The sequence below is a fragment of the Toxorhynchites rutilus genome, chromosome 1 (genome assembly GCF_029784135.1).
Source record: "Toxorhynchites rutilus septentrionalis strain SRP chromosome 1, ASM2978413v1, whole genome shotgun sequence".
Lineage (NCBI taxonomy): Eukaryota > Metazoa > Arthropoda > Insecta > Diptera > Culicidae > Toxorhynchites > Toxorhynchites rutilus.
Genome location: NC_073744.1, coordinates 83,032,469 through 83,049,001, shown reverse-complemented (window position 1 = coordinate 83,049,001; position 16,533 = coordinate 83,032,469).

The following is a 16,533-nucleotide window of genomic DNA, read 5'->3' as shown; positions in this document are numbered from 1 at the left end:
AGCTGCAAGTTCTTGTATTTTTCTTCGGCCTCGTGTAGTTCTCTTCTGCGTATTGGAGTTTTGTCGTGGAGAAATCGTTTTCTCGCTTTTCGCAGCCTATTGCGGAGATTTCGAAGCTGTGGAGTCCACCAGGGTTGATTAAAATTCCTAGAACGCTGGGCCTTCAACGGAACTGTTTCTCTAATAATTTCGTTCAATTGTTCATAGAATGTAGATACGGCATTGTCAACTGATGTATGGTCAAGTATGCGGTCCCAATCCAGAGAAGCAATTTTGTTATTTACAGTATAATAGTCACAGCGAGAAAAATCAAGCTCAGTCATCTTCCATTCGGGAACAAAAGTTAACAATTAAAGCCAGCGGCTTATGGTGATCGTCCACTTTGAGGAGCGCCGATGGGTAGTCGACAAGACTTACACGGTCAGGGTTGTTAAAAAATGTCAAGAATTTGCAGACATGTAGTGAAGTTTTCCGTAACTACATGTACCATTTGCGTGTTGAAAAAAAAGACGGGTGGGTAATGTCGGGGACATAACCGGAGTGACGTAGGACTATACAAAGAGGACAGCTTTTGTTAAATATATATTTTAAATATATTGTTTTATTTTCTTCTCCTACGTGAATACCTACCTATCTACCTGAAAAATGGATTAGTTTACTGTTTACTCTTTATGAACATGTTGATGGTTCTGAAAGAACCTTTGGTGTTGTGTTTTTGTTATCACTCGATATCCCCATCTTGTTCGGCTAAACCTTTCTGTTTAGCGATTGCGTTTGTCACTCGCCACAGCTTTCACAGTTGGAAAATTTCTTCCCATCCAGCTTTGTGACATGTTGTACAGTAAATTACATTCAATGCGACGTGCCGAAGCGCCACTCAGTGTCGCATTGGAGGCGATTTTAACCTGTAATTGAACATTTGCGATGACAGTGGTACAGTGTCGACTTTCAATGTGGGGTCATAATTTGGATCTCTATGTTTACAAAAATGTCCAACTAAATAAGTTGCATTACATGTCCGTCCAATTAGCTAAATGTCGAACTAATTGTAAATTACTGTACTTTCAATCTGGAAACAATTTAAGAATTGGTGAAAATTGAATAATCAGGAAAGTCCCCAATTATCAATAAGCTCAGAACAACTGCCAAATTCACATACTCATCAGATCCTGGCAAACAAATTATGAAAAAATCAATTTGTGTTTTATTATTATTTTGGATAATGTTTTAGAAAGCATTGAACTGTATTTCCTAAACTCTTTTTTGGAAGGTTTAATGGCCCTGAAAAGCGCCTTGTTTTATGGAATGGTTCCAATTTAGAAAACTTAGTACTCGTGGTTTTGAAAAAAAAAACATTTCGAACGCCCTCGATGCCGCCTTGTTCTGGATTTGCCACCAAAGCAGTTTGTATAAAGAACAAACTTTTTTCTTCTGCTACCTGATGCCGTTTTGCGATTGCGTTTGCCACTCGTCACTCGCTGCAACTGCCTGTTGTCTTGATGCCCACCGAACCGAATGTGTTCTGTTCCGAATGCGGGTTTTCTTATCGTCGCGTGCAGCTTTGCCAGCTAACTCGATCAATTCGGCGGCCGAAACTATATAACGCCGGCTAGGTGGACTGGTGCACTGGTACTAACGCGCTCGGCCTAGCTACCCTTGCGGGGAACTCCAGATCAACACGGTTCGAGCGGGATTTTGCCTTTCCCTTCACTTTTCCTCCTTTACCATGTCCAGACATGGCTGCTTAGGTTGGTTTGTTGATGTGTTGTGATGCGAACCGATGTGGTGTACGGTTTGAATGAGAATGATCGTTACGGCAGCGGAGCGGGGATTTTTAAGCTGACTGGCTGGCTAGAGAATTACGCATGGAGAGACTGCGACCAATGTTTCGTTCTTTTTTTTTTTTTTCCTTTCCAATCGTGCTTCATTCTATTTCGCTGCTGCTCTGGTTGCCCGTTTTGGTCGTTACGATTTGAGGAGCACAAAATGGACCAATCAAAAATGGGCACATAGTGCATTTGGACAATGCTTGATATTTCACAATTATTCAATTATTTATCTCAAGTAAAATGAAATGTTATTCGTTATGATAGATGCGTAGATATATTTCCTATCAATTGATGCAAAAACCTTTGCGATCTATTGAGAAATGCTCGAGTTATAAGCGTTCCAAATCTTGCATTTTTTCCTACTTGTTCAGTGCCTAGATTTCCATTTCACCCCCTATATCTTCCGGTTAGACGTAGTCCTACGTCAACAATACCAACACAAATGCAGACCGATTTGAAAGCATCGTTTAAGCCTGAAACAAATTTAACAGTGCACTGGGATTCAAAGTTGCTTCCCAACATACTGCCATTGAAAGCTCTCCAAAAAACTGAACGCTTGGCAATAGTCGTCTCTGGAGAAGTAATTTGGAAGTAATTGGCTGTTCCACCCATTCGAAATTCCGCAGGCTTGGAATAAGCATTGACAGTGCATGATGCAACTGTTGAATGAGGTATTGAAGACAGGTATTGCTTGTTATACATGAAACAATTGAATAATACGCAAGTTTTTATTCAACTCTTTCAGAATATTCTTCACATCATTCAATACCACTGCAGCAAATACCGGAGGAAAAAAACGGCATTGCAAGTACCTGGACAGGTTATTTAAAAGAACCCTAATTGGCTTGCCCTGTAGGCACCACATACACGAGCTGTTGGTTGGCCAAGCGTTCAAAATTTTGAATTTTGAAACAACACAATCGCCAAATATTGAAATTTTCGAAGAATTTCAAACCAAATGGCATACGTTAGATAAAATCTCTTACCGTTCTGGTGTGGATGATGGTTTTTTTTTAAATCAGGGATCACAGAGAACGAAAGATTATTTCTTTTAATTTTTTTTGAGAAACAAATCAGAGAGCAACATCTTCGTGAAGACTATCGCGAAGTATTACATTTGGCCATTATATTTTGGAGAGGAAAGGTCGTTGGAAACTAGAAAGTTGGCTAAAATTATTTATGCATTGAAAATGTTCATTTTCCGACACCTTTAGTTGTTTCCCAACCTAATCAGAAATCGTCTAGCCCGATTCAATGTTTTCATTGTAAAAATTTATTTAAAAAAAATGGTTTTTATCTTCGTGTGCGGGCATGTCTCCGAATGACGATCTTAAAATACTGGAACTTTTGAATGATTATGAAACGGCTGATAAAGAAGCCGCAAAAGCAGTTCTTAAAGGGTTTTTAACTCATTTACAGTACTTGGATAGCACTCTTATCGGGCTGTGTTTGTTCGATGACAACGTAGATGTTTCGGTTAAAAAAAAGATCATCAAAATTTTCAATACATTAGGTTAACACATTCCTGTTCTTTACTGTGATTTAGTTCTAAAACTATTTTCTATTTTACAGATCCTCAAACACCTGTTTCAGCAAAATCCGTCGTTGAATCGAACGATACCTCAACGATTGAACTGCATTCGTTCGTACAGGGCAGCAACGATATTCGAAAACTGTTCCAAGCCCTTCAAATTTCAGAGTGTTGGTAAATGTAAATATGTACGTATAAGTAATGAATATCCCTGTTGATCCATCTATAATTGGCATACACTGGCACATCCAGGGGTTCATTTCTAGGTTTAACTTCTACTGGGCCATTGTATCATAGAAAAACATGCCGACAAAGGCTTAGAAAGCTCTCAGTTCAAAATTGGCGAGGCAAATCGAACAGGAGCAGAAATTTCAGTTTGATACCAATAAAAAGCCAAATAGAACAAGAACTTATGAAAATAATTGAACCACCCTAATGTAGCGTCTTGAAGCGTCCTGGTGAATGCTGGTTGCCAATGAGATGGTAGTAGCAGTCCCATAGTCGATTAAAAAAGTCAGTTGATAACAGATCGCGACGTTTAATGAGTTAATAAGTCATTTGGCATTAAGATTTTCTTTTATTGAAAACATCAATTTCATTTGTGATTTTTCGGTTTTCAAAAAACTCGAACTTTGACCGCGTAATCCTTTCTTAAGTCCGATTGAGTAGAAATTTTGCACGATGTGTTTTTAGAGGCAATAACATTTTGAACGGGGTATCTTCCTGAATTTCGAAATGACGGTTTTCATTGGAATCCTATATTATATAGTAGAGGAAGAGCACCAATTTTCGATGTGGCACTAGTTTTCGATACATCCATACAAACCTAACTTTCTTTTTTGTAGTTTAAAATTGGCACAGAATTCTTGTGGGTGCTTTTAATCTAACAATTTTCATAAACAAAATACAACAAGAAAATATGAAAACTCTTGTAGCTATGGTGTTTTACGATCATAAACTCAATGTATCATTCATATGTAAAGTGAATACTCAATTTTGTAGACCATTGACATATCTCATATATATTTATGATTTTTTTGAGTATTTCCTATTTCCACACAATTCAAGGACTCTATCACAATCACAATCACAATGCAAAAGATATTACAGAATTTATCTCAATACAATCACAGTTGTAGGACGGATTCAACTCAGATCGCTCCCACGCGATGTTTCTATCCCATGCCAACGCAGTCCGCAAATAGCGTTATAATGGAATTCATTGGAAGCAATATATAAATTCTCCAATATACACTGCAATTCTCTCGTTTCCATATTTTTTTATTGTCTCCATCGACTATTGCGCTAGTGATACGAACCCTATAATTCGAACCATTGTCACCCACACCGCGGAAATTTTTCACCGTTTATGCACACATGCACATTCACTATGCGATTCTTTATTTCCCATAACTATATTTGTAGGAGCAAGAGCATTATAACGATTGGGATAACGAAGAAGACAACGACGTTGACAAAGGATAAAAAATTTCACATCATCTCCTTCCGCATGTGTAAAATGGAAGTCAAACACGCAAATGGCAACCTGCAATAGGCCCTATGGTAAAGTGAAAAGGCAGTAGTGAAAAAGACACCCATATACACCTCATTAAACTTTACGAAAACCGTTATAACTTCGGTTCTTTTCAATTATGAATGAATTTCCATTCCAATGCAGAGCGAGCATCGTGTGAAGTGCAGGGAGAGCTTTGGAAGAAAACAAAAACGCGCAATTTCCCAAAATGCTCTCGTGAAAGCTTTCTGCAGTTTAGTTGGTTAGTAGAAGAACCACTTTCACCGGAGAGCTTCCTCTTGGTTTTAGGCATTGGGATCATGGCAGATGCTAACTGAAAAACTTGTGATTTGAAGAGAAATGTAAAGTTTTTTATTCGGCATTGTTGACAGGTAAATATTACTTAGTGTACAAAGCGAATTCCTACTGATAATGTATCTATTTCCGGGCTGTTATATGATAATACAAGAATTCATAAAAAATGAAACAGCATAGAATATTGGTGCATATACAGCACAAGCGCCACAACTACGCATGCATGGGGAAGAAAAAAATAGACAGTACAACATTATACGTCAATTCCACAAAACTACGGTTGATAAAGTAACATTTTTCATATCAAATCTACCGAAACGAGTTCTGTCGCTAACGAACAACCAGCTGGTACGAGAAATAAATCACAATCATACCGTGAAAAGTCCTACGAAGTGAACATTCATCACACTTCCACGATAAATTTCATCAAATACTTCCTACGTTTACAGATTTAGTACTGGTACCACATTTGACGGTGCAACACAAAATATAATACCCGAGGACGAGGCCAGCAGATTGCGGGTGGTAATCGTTGCTACTCTTTAGCTTGACATGCATACCGGTTGGGTACATAGCTCCGAAACCATGCGTCGAATCATGTGTCAGCGCAAGATGAGATCGCAGTATTGGACTATCAAAACATGAAAAATGTAGCCCACAACAGCAGTAACAGATACCGAGTACACGGAGGGAAAATGTATTATATGCAGTAAATCAACATAGTAAAATATAGTTGAGTTTTGAGGCAATTTTTTTCTCGTGTTCTCATAAGTTATAACATTTTGCACCAATAACCATATCATGATAAGATTGTTTCAAATTATCGTGACTTCGTGAAATTCAAATGTGGCAATACTTTTTGAACAGACTTCGTATTTCACATGAAGTAATGATTGTATTGCTATTGCTTCTCATGGTCCATTTTTTTTTCGAGCGAAATTTATGAAATTTTTGCCATTTTTTGAACCCCTGTGTGGTTCATCATAGGATCTATGGTGAAAACGTACCTTTTTCACGCCATTCTCAAAAGCTTCGAGATGAAAAATTTGAAAAGAATGTCGAAAGAGCATCTTAGTATAGTGAAACGAGAAAAAATATAAAAAAAAAGAAAATTTAAGTACAAAAAAAATCTTGAAATTTTCGTTTATAAGTGACCATCATATAATTCGTTGACATTTTATCTTTCGAATGAAGTGATTATTATACCACTCCATTCAGCCGGTAAAGAGGTATTAACGTTCAAAACCTTGCAGTCCAGCGTCACTCTCTAGTTTTCGAAACTTTGAACTTACACCCCGGTACAGAAATGAAAGACGTAGTCCTACGTCAAAACAATAATCTGGAATTCTTCTTTGACGCACATCGTTCATTCTTCAACATCACTAACGTCCTCAACGTTAACCTTATCATCATAGTATTACTTGCATCACTTTTAGAAGTGCTTTGTAGAGATTTGTATGCCAAGCAAAACTTTTGAATGTATTCTAATTGACTAGCTTAGAAACATGTGTGACTATAATGCTAGTCAGAAGGGTCTTATAGACGAAAAATCACCCAGCCGGTCTGAAGGAAAAATACGGATATTGACCCATTCCATGAGGTTATGGACCAGAGGATCAAATTTCAAATCTAGTTTTAGGAGAAAATTGAAAACGTTATTTGAATAAGCACTAATTATATCAGAAATTTTTTGTAACAAATTAAATTTTTTTACACCAACCTTTGAGAGAGGCGAGTTTAAAAAACTACATAATTATATTCCAAATATTTTAGATTTTCACTATTTTCATGTTTCTTGAGATATCTATGCACATGCTTAACCAAACTTCAATATCTATATACCTTTGAATGGGTTATTAAATACTTGTTTGAAGAGCCGTGGGCAGACCTACGTTTCATTTTGTAATTTATGAGAAACAAGCATTTGAAAAACAGGTATTTTGAAGCGTTGTCACGTCACAAAAATAGAGATTTTTCTTAGTTTATCAGATGAACATAGGTTCAAACTATTTTATACTTGGGTTTCTATGAGCAAACAATTAAGGTCAACAACCCACAAAATTTGGTTGAGATCGGTCCACAAATAGAGGAGTATCAACTGTCTCCAGAAGTTGTTGTCACGTCACGAAAAGTATACGATCCATTTCAGTGTGACGTAACAACATTTTGACTCACTACAAACACTTTTTTTGCGTTTTCGTGAATAAAGCACACACAATTAAACGATCTTATAGTATAATTAAGCATATTTCCAATAAGAATCATCAGTTGGAGAATATTTTATAGTTAGATTGGCTTGTTGTCAGTCAAATATTTTTGTGACGTGGAAACATCTGACTTTTTGCTGTTTCGGACTGTTGAACATTAATGATTAATTCAATTAATTACAGTTCCGTTTCAAAACATACAAATGATCTTTCTCCTATGTTTTATGGACAATATATGAACGTAGATTCCAGATTATAACATATTTTATCTTATTTCAACTTCCGGTTTGCTGATGGTATTATTGAATGCTAAAAAAATATGGAAACCCCATACGATATGGGCTTACCAGCGGAAGTCGAATATCGTATTCCGATGCCATTTTGTAATCGAAGATGGTGACTTCCGGATCGTTAAAAACGGATATAAAAGACCAGGAATGGCATGAAATCCCACAATATGATCGTGAATGGTAATGTTGGCATATACCAAGGGTGCGCGAAGAGGAATAAAAAAATTATAGGAGGTTGTGTCCAAGATACGACCGCATTGTTGACGTAGAACTACACTGTTATTTTTTATGAGTCGCTTCGGATATTATTCTATAATGCTGTGAAGTTTTAGAAACAACTGCTTAGTAGAATAATCTCTGAAATGGTTTTTTCATTGTTGAATCAGTTGACGATAATTGATTGATGATTCATTCTTGCCATCGCAAAACAATACACTAGCTGATCGTATGTTGCAATTTATTTCATGTCAATGCATTGAAAATTTACCTCGAACGCTATTCCGGTGGCCTTTTCGCAATTGACATAGACTCGGCTACAGTCGATTATATACATGTTGCACCAGCACCATTATTCCAAATCTCATAACTATATCAATATATCTTAGGCACCACATGGAAACAACAACAATGACAACACTTGCAAGTATCAAATATCATGCTACATGTTATTCAGTATTGCCTCAAGGGAATCGCACCTCTAGGCATCGTTCGTACAACGTAAACCAAGCGCCAAACAAGCGTTCGCCATTGCATGCATACAGAACCATACATTGGTGGCTTGAAACTACTAGGAATATAAGCACTTCTCATCATTTTGCGCTATTCTCAAAAGAAACGCTTCTGTTAATATTACTGGCCTCGAAAAAAGTTGCATTACTTGCTCGAGAGAAGCGCAGCTGTCACCCTCAGTGGAGGAAGTTTTGCTACTGGCAAGTGAAACCTAATCACATACAAAATTCCAGAACGACATTTACTTTCTTGGTGACTAAACAAGCGAAATAAACTCTTTTTGTTAATATCAACAACCTCTAAAAGAGTAGCAATGCTTCATTATCATCCATATTAGCGCAAATGCAATCCTGGTTGAAGGCAGTTTTGCGACTGGCACGCGAACCCAAATAACTTATAACATTTCAGTAAGATATTCAAGATGCTTGGTGTTCCCCAAATATTTTTTTGGCGCACAACCGTAACGCCTGCTTCGCCATAACGTCAGTTTAATGCATTCATGCATTCTCAAAAGCACCAACCAAGCCCTTATGATGACAGAAAACAAACAATGTTAACTGCTTGGAAAAAGACTGAATTATGTCACACAGCTTGTACTCTGCTGTAACACCCATCGATGCGAATTCGCTGATGAGTTTGTCAAGAGCGACCGCCTTCACCACCAGCGGGGGGGAGCTTGATTTTGGTCGCTGCCTGGGTAACGGCGTTTACATTTTCGACCGACTCGCCGAAGTCGCCTTCTTCGCTGTTGTTCGATGCGGTGTCACACTCGCGATGGCTCGGTTCAGTGCGAGCGTTTTTCACTGCACCAATATCGCGTGCATAATTAGATGACCCTTGCCTCGAAATTTTATCGCCCCTGGCAATGCGTTCGTTTTTTTGCAGGGCTCGAGTCTGCCTTCATCTTCTTCTTGCTCATCACACACTACGCGAAGCGTCCAATTTATGACGCGGAAAGAAAAACACACGATACGAATAACGCGAAAAACGAACAGAAAAACCAAACGACGATATCCAAGCTGGATTACCACTGGTGGGGTCCAATCTTAGATCGAAGCGCAGCGAAAGCAAAGTGAACTGGATTACTCAACAGCCCGATGCCGAATGTTAGTTTACCTTTCTTTCTTTGTTTTTAAGAGGCTTTGAACTTTGCAGTTCATTCGCCTCTAAAGTTTACCTCAGCGAGATTCACTGTTTATACTCTAGGCAAGTGTTCCTCTTCATTCTTCTACTTTTCCTTTGTTCACGGAGACTTTAAATCCTACGATTTCCCCTCCGTTGTTCGTCGATAAGTTGCTCGTTATTGACAGCTCTGTTCGAGAAAGCACACAAATGGACAGAACAAATGTATGGGAAAATGGAAACGCTTAAAGTTTTCATGAATTTTAACCATTTACAAACCAGAGGATTCTAATGTATAGCATATTATTCAAATCTTAGGGAATTTTCGTTTCGTTTAGTATGTAAATCGCCAAAATCCGTTCGCGGCAAAAATAGTTATTAACGTTAACTTTATTTCATCAAAACGTGACCTGTTTTATGATTTGGCACCCTTAATGAAAGACGTAGTTCTACGTCAAAAAAGGTTAATGTTTGATAGTGAGAGATAGGATGTAAGTGAGAGGGAGATCATGAATGAGTGTAAAAAGCTTAGCCTTAGAGCGACGTGTATGTTCAGTTATACAAAGAAAGTGCATATACAAATTTACACGCAAACATCAACGATCAACGATCAACGATCAAAGTCAACTTCATCTTCAACACACATAAACGCCCTTGCACAGGTAAAGTCTTGTCCAGTTAGAATCCGTACGGAAGAAATCATTTATATCTCGGAGATAGAATGACATACAAAAAAGAGTGATCAACCAAAAGAAAGATATATTCTTGCACTTTTACAAAAAAATGTCCTTAAAATTATTTTTCTTCATTTCTGATGAAACTTCTCACTTTTCTGGTGATTCCTCCCATCAAACGTTGCACAGCGGCAGTGTCGACCTCTGTGGCCAGTTTTTTTCCAGAATCTGGTCATCCCTGCAGCGTCCCGAGCCATTTTTCCGGTCTTCTTTAGCTTCCGCTTCATAATCGCCCAATATTTTTCAATTGGGCGGAATTGGGGGCAGTTTGGTGGGTTGAACTCCTTCTCGATAAAATCCACCCCGTTGTCGCGGTACCACTGGAGAACCTCCCGGCTATAGTGGCAACTCGCTAAGTCAGGCCAAAACTTAACGGGACCATTGTGTGCCTTTATGAAAGGCAACACACGCTCCTTCAGGCACTCTTCCTTGTACAATTTCGAATCCATGGTCTTTGTAGTGATGAAAACCGGCGTCTTCGCACCACAGGTGCATATACCCTGCCAGATCATCATCTTCTTGGCAAATTTGTCCATGAACATGAACTTGAATTTGGCGGGGACATCGCCTCGTGCCGTGGAAAGATAAAATTTTTGTCCCGGAAGTTGGCCGAAGTCCATTTTTACATAAGTTTCGTCATCCTGGAGCAGGCATCCATGGTACTTCGTTAGTACCTGATAATACAACTTACGAGCGCGAGTTTTCGTCACTAGACTCTGCTTCATCGTCCTATTTGGTTGCTTGATTGCTTTGTAGGAATGAAGTCCAGCTCGGTGAATGATTCGTCGAACGGTACTACGAGCGGCACCGTATTTCTGAGCGATATCATGTTCGGACAGTCCAGGGTTTGCTCTGACGGTTCTCAACACCTTCCAATTCAGCTGACGATCGTAGGTTCCGCTTCGACGCTTCTTTTGAACCGCCCGGTCCACGCTGTTCCGCTCGCGGAATCGTCTGAGCACATCACATACGGTAGTTTTAGCGATATCCAACTGTTTCGCGATCTTCGCACCCGACCACGTTGGATTGTCAACGTGGGTGTGCAAGATTAATTTTCTTCTTCTGTCTTCCATGTGGAATAACTCCGGACTTACGGCACGAAAAAATTTGAAACTTTTACCACCAGAAGAGGAAACATTTGTAAACAAACCGCTGTAAAAACTTTCTTGCAGCGGCCACTGACTGTGCCGCTGTAAAATGTGCAACGCGTACGGATTCTAACTGGACAAGACTTTATGTGCGTGGATGCATACAAAGAGTTTAAAAAGTTTCTGATAGCAAAATCAAATGCGTTCCCCCTGTAGTAAGCGCCACTAGATGAACCAGGATTGTGCTAGCCATTGATGGCAAGCGCCAGAGTTAACGTGTTAAACAATCACGATATAAAAACTGGAGCTCGGTTTAGGACCACCCCGACTTTTCCCAAATAAAGACATACTGTGTATTACAGGAAACAGGTAGATTCAATTAATATAGTTTATTTTGATGAACATACCATAAACAATTAAAATTGCCTTGTTTCGCAATGTTTCACAATCTAAAAGAACATAGAACTCATTTTGCACACAGGTCGAATATATTTCTGCTCCGTTTTTGAAGGAATGGAGACGTAAAATGGCGCTAAAACGCTAGAATGAAGAGAGCCAGAAAAAAGTCACCATATTATCAAAATGTCAGCGTTATGACACCTTTCGTTTGACACTATTGAAAATTCAGTAGCAAGCACCGTTCCTGACATACAAAGGAGGGTAGGTTCAGGACCACCGGTTGCGTTAGGACCACCTTCTCCTATAGGATGGACTTATGGAAGGAGAAGGGGAGATCTCAGAGGAAAGTAAGAAGTATTCAGAAAAATAAAAAAATACATAAAAAATAGTATATCGCTTGCTACAATACGGTGAAATTCTTATTTAATACAACTTATTGATTGTGTGACGTGACAACGCTTCGTGGAGACTGTTTATTCGCACAAAGCGCGTTGTCACGTCACAAAATGCATGCCGTCAAAATTCATATTCTTGCAAGTTTTTGAACAAAAAATTAAGTATACAGTAATCTACGTTCATCTTTCATTGACAAATTATAGTAGGGGGGATTATAGTAAGAGGGACGAGTATCTAACCATCATAAAAAACATTTATTGCACCCTAAAACCTCCACATGCCAAATTTGATTTCATTTGCTTGATTGATCCTCGAGTGATGCAGAAATTTGTTTTTCATTTGTATGGCAGCCCACCCTTAAAGAGAGGGGTGGAGAGTCTAACAACCATAGAAACATTTATTGCACCCTAAAACCTCAATATGTCTAATTTGGTTTCATTTGCTTGAATAATTCTCGAGTAATGCGGAAATTTGTGTTTCATTTGTATGCAGCATGGGTCGAAAATGGGAATCAGAACAGGTGCTGGAGTGTATGGTCCCAGAAAAAAAATCTCTGTGGCTATGGGAAACTCGCCAACAGTTTTTCAGGCAGAAATAGCTGCGATAATAGAATGTCTAAATGTCTGCCTCAAAAGAAAGTATAGACATGCTAACATCTGCATATTCTCTGACAACCAACCGATCCACGCCGATCATTAAAATTACTCAACAGCTGCTTAGCCTTAATAAGAAAGACTTAAACACATTCACTGGTCTTGTAACAAGACACTGCCCGAGTAAATACCATCTTAAGAAAATAGGTTTAGTACAAAATAGGTTTGAGACCCCTCCCCCCCCTTTGAGAGGGGGGAGGGGTCTCAAACTATCACGAAAACCTTCCCCGGCCCCAAAAACCCCCTACATAACAATTTTCATGTTGATCGGTTCAGTAGTTTCCGAGTCCATAAGAATCAGACAGACAGTCAGACAGACAGACAGACAGACAGAAATCCATTTTTATACATACAGATAACCTAAGTTGAGGTCAGTACTATGTCTTCCATGTATCTAAACGACATGGAATAATTTTCATTCATTCACAAATATCAACAACGCAGACAATAACATTGAAAATCGTTGAGAAGTACCATATTCGCCTCAGCTCTGATGAAAACATTCAATGCTCAAATTAATGTTGCTTCGGCAGATCGGTGAAGAGCAATTAATACATTTGCAAGTCCGTGAATAATGAAAGAAATATAGCTGTGTTTCAAATTAAGAATACCAAAGTGAAGATCTACGGTTGAAATAATGTCATTCCAAAAAGACCGGTACATCAGCTTCATTGAAGTTGTCTGACGTATCGTTAGTTTCATAATTCATTAACGGGGCTCAACAGTTATAAATTTAGCCCTCCATCTTGAGAAGCAATCTAACAAAATGAACAGCAATTTAACGAAATGAATGTTGATTTTCTTTTTTCCATTTTTCTACTTAGCACTAGGACTAGCAACAGTTTTATATACCTTTTTCTACCAAACCGATAATTTTGACCAGTGTGATATTTAGTTGTCAAAATATTAAATTTTCAGAGAAAATGAACTTTATGTTCATTTAACTTTTGAAAGATCAAACATATCAGGTACGTAAACGATGTACATTGAATCAAGAAACATCATATAAACTTTTATTCAATTTTTTTATTCTTTTTTTTTATAGTGATCGTTTAATTTTATAGATCGTTAGAACATTCAAACACATTACAATACAGTAGTTATTTTTTATTTAACCCCCAAAATATTAACTAGACATAAATTATATGGCGGATCAACGTTTACCGAGCCTGCTAGTGTGTATATAGTTTTTGAAGCGCGTGTTTTTTTTCTCATAATTTTTTTCTAATGTTTCTTATTTTATTATTTTAGATTTTTAAATTTAATTCTTGAATTTGTGAGAAGTGCCCCTAAACCTTAAAATCAGCGCTATGGAAAATATTGTATGCTTTTTCAAATACAAGCAAACCCTTTTTTGAGCGGAGGATAGGGACCGCACAAAAAAGTCGCACAAAAAACCGTGCAAAACTTCTCCCGCAGCTTAAAAAATCGTGTTCAGTACACATTTTGAAAAAAAAAAATAATTTTTTTTGTGCGGTAGATAGGGACCGCATAAAAAAAGTTTCCCCCAAGAAAATAACTTAAATTCACGCCATTCACCGTTCAATTTCCTTTTGTATCCCTGCTTTGCGATGGGACACTTTGCCTTTTCGATTGCGCGAGGCTGTTTTGTGCTTTTAGTTGCATGTCGAAACGTGTTGCTGTTAGCAATCATGTCATGCAAAAACTTAGAAAAACTTAGAGCATTTGATGAGAGGAGGGGAATGATTTCAGAAGTGGATAATTGAGACGCAAATATGCTTTTTTCGCACTGAAATGCATATAAACCATCGAAAAAAACTAAATGGACGATAACTTCGTCAAATATGCTTCTTTTCATACACCACATTCGCACAAAATCGCACAAAAAACTGCACAAGAACAGAAAACCGCACGAAAAAAATCGCACAATAAAAATTCGCAGTAAAACAGGTTTTACTCTAAGGATTTTTTTCTGATATATGGTTCATATGAGACGGATTTCATGCCAACTCGTTTTAGAAGTTGGCAGCACCATATCAGATTGCAGTGAATCGTTGTGAGTGTAAAGTCATTTGAGTAACTTTGCATTCTTGAAATCTTTAAAATAGAAAAAAAAGTCTATTTTTGAAAAGAATCAAAATATTTTGCTGTATATTCCACAAAAATTTAAAACTCAAAAACTATAATATTAAAAAAAAAATGTTCAAAGATTTAAGAAAGAAGAAAAAATTGTTGAAAGAAATTGTTTGAATTTTCATAAAAAAAATACCAAAAAAAATTTTAATGTGAAATTAAACCGAATTTTTTTTTTTAAATTGAAATTCATTTTCTTCAAGAACTTTTTTTTAATTCTCAAAACGAGAAAACAAAACGATTCTCAAAACGATGTGAATAGCCTTAACAAATTTCAAAAAGTCACAAAGTATCAAAAAAAAAAAACACAAAAATACGAGCAAATTAAGAAAAATCACTACTGAGTCCCAAAATAAAAAAAAAAACTGAATTTCGAAATAATAAAAAAATTGCGAATATGTCGTGGTGGATTTTAGTAAGATGCACTTCGAGTATTTATCTCATATTTCCATTTCCAAGCTACAGGTAAACTTCGATATAACGTACATTTCACTTTCAAAATTGTACGTTGTATCGAATTGTACGTTATATCGAAGCATACTAAAGTACTCACAAACGTAGTCTAGAATACATTATTGTGTTGCTGTTTTAGTAAAGTTAATGAATAACTTTAATCAGAAGAAGAAGCCAGCCTTTCTCATGATATTTCCCTTCGTACTGTTGATTAACGATTGATTCATTTAGAATCCGGAATCACAAAACCAGCTGTATTTCATGATTGATTGAAGGTACAAAACTTGTTTTAGCATCACAATACAGATGATTCATTGTTCTATCAGAAAAAAAATATTGAAAAAAAATTTCCTTTACACTTTGGAAATGTGTACGTTATATCGAGGTAAAATGTACGTTATATCGAGTGACGTTATATCGAGGGTACGTTATAACGAGGGTACGTTATATCGAAGTTTCCCTGTATTGAGAATGGCGTGAAAAAAAGGAAAAATGCGTTTTTCACCATAGCTATTCTGGTGAACCATATAGGGATTCAGAAAAATGACCTAATTTTTTTAAATTTGGTACCCTATACAAAATTTTCAATAGCGCTAGTGATAAGTTTTGGAGACACTTATGACGAATACAATGAAATCATAGTTTTCAAGAGAATAAAAAAAATATTTGAAAATAACAAATTGAAAAAAATGAATTGTTTATTAAAATTCATTAGATATGTTCGTACCAATGCTCGTAATTCTCTGAAAAAAAATCACACATATCAAAAAACACATACGAGCACAAATATAAATTAGACCAGAACTGGGTCTCAAAGTTTCTAAAAAAAATCTTAAGTTGAAAATAATCTTAGGTTGAAAAAAGACGGGTGGGTAATGTCGGGGACATAACCGGAGTGACGTAGGACTATACAAAGGGGACAGCTTTTGTTAAATATATATTTTAAATATATTGTTTTATTTTCTTCTCCTACGTGAATACCTACCTATATACCTGAAAAATGGATTAGTTTACTGTTTACTCTTTATGAATATGTTGAGGGTTGAAAAGAACCTTCGGTGTTGTGTTTTTGTTATCACTCGATATTCCCATCTTGTTCGGTTAAACCTTCCTGTTTAGCTATTATGTTTGCCACTCGCCACAGCTTTCACAGTTGGAAAATTTCTTCCTATCTAGCTTG